Source organism: Pteropus alecto, unplaced genomic scaffold (genome assembly GCF_000325575.1).
Source record: "Pteropus alecto unplaced genomic scaffold, ASM32557v1 scaffold21, whole genome shotgun sequence".
Lineage (NCBI taxonomy): Eukaryota > Metazoa > Chordata > Mammalia > Chiroptera > Pteropodidae > Pteropus > Pteropus alecto.
The window spans coordinates 26,252,229-26,258,058 of NW_006436282.1; positions in this window are offsets into that span (position 1 = coordinate 26,252,229).

Consider the following 5,830-nt stretch of genomic DNA (forward strand, 5'->3'; position numbering starts at 1 on the left):
CGGAGGAGAGGGCAGAAGACGGAGGGCGGGAAGGTGCCCCCGCCCCAGCGTCGGAGCCGCCAGGAGTCACGGCCCTGGCGCGGGGCGGCGGGCCCGACCCTTTCGGGGGAGAGCGAGGCGCCCCTTACCGCCGGGGGCTGCTCCGGCCGGCCGCGGGGTCTGAGCCAGCTGGACTCGCCGTGTCCAGAGACGCACGTAACCCCCACGTGCTCACAGTCTCCGGAAGGAGAGCCTGCCCAGGAAGTCGTGGTCAGGAAGCAGCATTTCTTGAAAGTGCTTTCTGCCTGTCACAAACACAGCCCCGCGCTATAGCAACCAGGACACGAGGAGGAAGGAGAGCGGCCCCAAGGCGCAGGCGCGCGCGCGCTCCGTCCCCAAGGCCGGTCCGCACGATGCACCTGCCCGGGGACAGCTCCGATGTGGACAGGGCAGCCTTCGGAGCAGACCTCGAACCGACGGAGCTGCTTCCACGCACGGAGGAAGGTTATCCTGTGCCGCCTCTCCCAGACCAGACCATTTCTTTTAGGATGACACTTTTAACTTAATATTTTGAACAGGTAAAACGTTCACGTAACTCTAAACTTGAATGTGTGTGTAAATATATTCAACGCAGAATCTCTCTCCTCCCAAAGTGGCCCACCCACCCAATATCCACTGTTACCCCCAGCCCTCCAGCCTCCAGCTAGCCACTGTTATTAGTTTCTTCTGTATTCCTCCAGAATTTCTTCATGTGTATAAGGCAAAAAAATGCAGTATGTTTTCTCCTTTCTTAATATAAAAGGCAGCATTCTATACCTTTTTTTTTTTTTCATTTTGTGTATCTTCGAAATCTTTCTATATTAGTACAAATATTGCATCCGGGTTCCTTTCACAGCTGCATCATAGTCCTTGGCGTGGAAAGATCCCAGCCAATGAGGCAGACCTTGGCCATGGGCCATTGGAGGATTTCTTCCCCTGAGCTGTTAGAAAGCAGGCTGCAGTGAATATGCTCTTATGCATACACCATTTTGTACACTTGCAAGTGCATCCTTACGACAGGGTCAGAGGTGAAATTGCTGGGTCAAAGAGCGTATGCAGCTTTAAATTTTGATGGTCATTTCTAGCTGAAACTTACTGGATTTCGTTAACCAACGTCACCATAAAAAATTTTTTTTTAATTTTAAAAACTTAAATAAATAAATAGATTTTGACGGTCATTTCCACGGGAGCTGTGCTAATCCGCACTCCCTCCAGCAACAGATGAGGCTGCCTACTGACACACAGCCTCGCCGACAGATTGAACTTTTGCCCACCTGATGCCCTGGGGGGAAAAAATAGATCTCGCTGTAGTTTTAACGTGTATATCTCTTCCTGTGAGTAAAATTGAACATAAAGAGGCAAAGTCCCATGAAATTGATCTCTGTATGAAGATTCTAATCAAACCTGTGCAGCTGGTTGTGTATCAGACCAGCGTAAGCTTTGTTAGCCCCCATCTCAGTGGCAGCTGGACATTACTGAGGCCGCAGAGCTAGCCGAGTTAATGACGACAGCCTCAACAACGCCAGCGGTTGTATGAATAACTACGCCAGAAGGGGCAAGTACAGGAAATGAACCCAAACACAACTGCTGCTCCTCTGGCCAAGGATGGGGGGCGGGGGGCGCTGTGCAGCTAATCCGTGCTAACCAAGAAGAGCCGCGTTGCAGTCACTCATGCGACAAACAGTAACCGAGCCCCACTCTGCGCCTGATCTCGATGCCGGGGTCACGATGTTCGATGGCATCAAGGGATAGGCAGAGAAATCGAGCAGGCGAAGGCAATCTGAAGCAGGTGAGCACACCTGTGTGCAAGGGGTAAGGAGCACAATTTTATGAGAGGCGAGGAGGTGAGCCATGCAGACGGACAGCTGGAGAAATCGCTTCGCGGGCCCAGGAAACAGCACCCTGAGGCTGCAGCAGGTCCGGCGTGTTCCCGAAACAGGTGAACGGCCAACGCCAGGTAAGTAGGGGCAGCGGTCGTGAGCAGTTCCACAGCAGTCAGGTCGTGTCTCGGCAGGTTCATTCACTGCACTTGACCCCGCAACACTCCTACCCGATCTCTTGGTTGTGACTTCTCAGGAAGAAAGGTGACGTCCACACATGTCTATTCAGAGTATAAATTGGTACAGCTTTCCAGAGGTACTTTTGGCAAGCTGCACCAAAAACCTTAACATTTTGCATTCTCTTTGAGTACTTTTACTTTTCTGGGATGTTTCCTCAAGAAATAATTATTAACTAAACCGTATCAATGCCAATTGCTGTTTTGGTTGCTATTCCCAGAACTTGAAAACATCTGAATATTCAACAGAAACGTGCTAAATAATTATGCAGTGTCATATGTGCAAATAGAAGCAGACGGTCTTTTTTACAGCCTGTACATCATGTTGTTCCCTTGAGAATTCCAAGGACAATGCATCATATCTGTATCACGTCACTTCAATTTAGGGTCCAGATGCAATTACACACCCTAGAATAGGAATTAAGAAAATGGTCTCTAATGTGAAAACAGACTCGGTGTGAATATCAGGTAACACTACTCAAAACAAAGGACAACCGCTCTCAAGGGTCAAGAGCACAAATGATAAAAATAAAAATGCATTTGGAGCGCCCTCCTCCAGACTCCACACAGAAGAGTCTAGGGTTACACTGAACGAGGTCATTTAGTCTTCCAGAAATCAAAGGCCCAGGGCGCTTTTCTTCCCCTTTAACTGGTATTTATTTCGCAAAGACTGTTCACATAAAACCTGTTGAACAGGTGAGAATACAATAACGTGGCTCCCCCCGCATCTCCATGGAGAATAAAGTGGGAGCGGTGTAAAAGCAGCCCCGAGAGAACAGAGGCTGGGGTCATCCCCTGAGAGGACTTAACCCAGCCCAATCAGACCTCATCCCTTGTCCCCAGATTAAAACTGAGGCACAGCTAGGCTCCCGGGGGCGGGGTAGGGGGGGAACTCAGGTGCACAATTTGCAGAATGAATAATCCATAATCCGGTCCATGTCGTTATCCTCAGAAGTCTACATTTTATCCTCTTGAATTTATATTTCCGTGAGGGAACAGAGAGCTCTCAAGGCTTCTATATATAGTCCCTGTTGCTTCTGAGGAAATTCAGGGAAGGAAGTTTGTAGCGCAGGTCTTCCGCATCCTTGGCCCGGTTAGCATTTGCGGCCATGGTCCTTTGCCGTCGGGCTGTCCTGTGCATTGTAGGATGGTTGGCCACATCCCTGGCTTCTACCCACTGGAGGTTGATCACCTCCCTTAGTCACAACAATCAGGAACGTCTCTAGACATTGCCAAATGTCCGCTAAGAACAAAATCATCCTCCAGTTAAGTTGCGAGCTACCAAGTCCTCTGGGCAGATTACTAATGATCAGGGCCCCCCATCACTGAACTCAACACAGACAAATCATCTCATCAGATCCCCCGCAAGAACATCGACACACAGGGCCAATGCTCGGCCAGGCACAACCAAGATGGGGAAACATTTTCGAATCTTCAGCCAACAAACTGGGCGTCCTAGTGTCCTTCGCACTCTGTGCCCGTCACTCTGCAATGCTTCTGGTCGGCTTCTCCCGACTAGTCCTGGAGAACTGGAGCACTCAGGATGCGCATCCCGGTCGCGGATGCATCGCTGGGGAGGAGCGGGCATTTCGCACACGGTTGTCAGCAAAGGCGTGTCTCTCACAACATCTCAACAGAGCTACCGGCAGTAAGACCATGTCCACTGTCATCAAAATTTCCCAATAAATATAAGCTACCTGATTTGTATAGATATAAACAGCCTGATATAATAATTCTCATGCAAACTAAAATTTAAAAACCACTAACGGGAAGTCTACACCTGGCTAGACGTCACAACCTGCCTTGTAAGGGAACTAGCAGGTCCCTGGATGCATAGGGGTTCTCTGCGGTGTTCCTGCGTGCCTGCTGATGGTGTTGCTCTATGCCACACTAAAGGACCAACAAGTCCTGCAGTAAAGGAGTCAGAGTTAATACTAACTAACTAACTAATACATAACAGCCTTATGAAATAGGTACCTTTACTAAACCACTTTATAGACGAGGAAACTGAGGTGCGGACATAACTCACCCAAAGTCCCACAGCCACATCAAAAGCCCAGCCAGAGCGCCATCCACATCAGTCCGATTCCACAGCCCACGTACTAATCACTATACCATATTTTGAAAAGGTTCCCTTATTATAGGACTCCTCGGGCCTTTAATGAATATATATGTGAACTCTTCATATACAATATCCAATATTTCCCAAATGTATCTGTCTAGAAAATTCTCCTCCCTCATCTCCCCACGCAGCATCTTGTGGCATTGATTTGTCACGGGACACTCTTTGGGAAATGATGCTTTGAGACCATTTGCCTCCTTAGTTTCTCAGGAAAAAGAACTGCCGACTCGGCTTAGCCAGAAACGTAGTGAGAAGTGGCAGAGAAAAACTCCTGGCTTGAGACCCATATTGAATTATCATCACCTGTGTCTGTGGGATTGTCTCCAGGAAAGCAGCCCAATTCTTCCAAGGAAATCTTTCCATTTCCCATAGGACAGCAAAATTCAATTAACTACAGCTTCTACCGTGCAAATCAGCAGAAGATAAATGGCAAAAGAAATGGACATTTGTATTTGTGAGAGCTAAGATCTGAACACCTCACTCACCGCTCTGAATCTTTGGATGGTGGTCCAGGGAGCAGAGCACACGAACGGCCCACGCCCGGCCTCAGCCTGTCTCCCAGCACGACCAGTGAACCCCTCCCCACTGACTGCATCCCTGAGCCCACCCCTCGGACACGGGAAGCGACTGCGAGTCAGACTCAGGCAAATAGGTTCACCGACAGTCCTTCTGCGGTGTCTGCTGGTAGCACCGCTTAACGAAGGCAAGCCTCAGACCTGCCAGGGCCGCTCCCCAGGTGTGTCGCCATCCACTGAGTGCGGAGACGGACGCTGGCTGCCTCCCTCTTCGTCAAGCTGCTGCCATTTCCTGGGCTTGCCAAATTCTTGTGCCTCCTGCCTGTGTTTGTCATGCCCCCCCTACCTGAAATGTTTTCCTTTCCCTGGGTGGCTTCGAAAGTTCCCACCTAGACGTCAAAGCCGATCTCATGTGCCAGCTCCGGAGAGATTTCCCTGACCCACAGCCTCCCAAGCTAGAAGCAACCGCCCCAACACCTGTCCTCCCAGATGTTTACGACGCACCTACCAAAGCACCTTTCCGCATGTTCTGCTACAGGTTTATGCGAGTTCCCGAGGTAGAGGAATCATTCACCTCCGTGCCTTGCCTCGCTCTGGTCCTGACCAGATGGCATGGCAAATAGCAGCTCAATAAATATTTCTCAGACAAGTGAATGAATCACTCTTCCCTTAAAAAAAGAATTGCGAGATTTTTTTTTTTTTTCTTAATGCGAGGAACTGCTCAAGCCAATGACACTTTTTAAAATCCAGAATTCTTTGCATAGAAAACCTTTAGGCATTTCCTCAAGCAGCAACTAGCCGCTCATTTGTCCCTTTGGACAGAAATAGAAATGGAGGCGCTCAGAGGTGAAAATGAGGCCAATTCCAGATTCATTTTCCTCCTGGAGAAATTCCGTCGAAAAACGAAATGAGCCCAGAGCTGAGCTGCTGCTTCTCATCCCTCGACTCTGAGCTCTGGGCACAGAGGAAGTCAGCACCTCGAATGGAAAGTTCATCATTTTACAAACTAACACGCACACTTCTCTCCTTGTTCTGGTTTTGGGATATTTGCTTTCCAAATTCCTTTTCAGCTGTCTTAGTGTCAGCGAGGGCTCCACTCCTCCCAGCCCCCATCTCCCG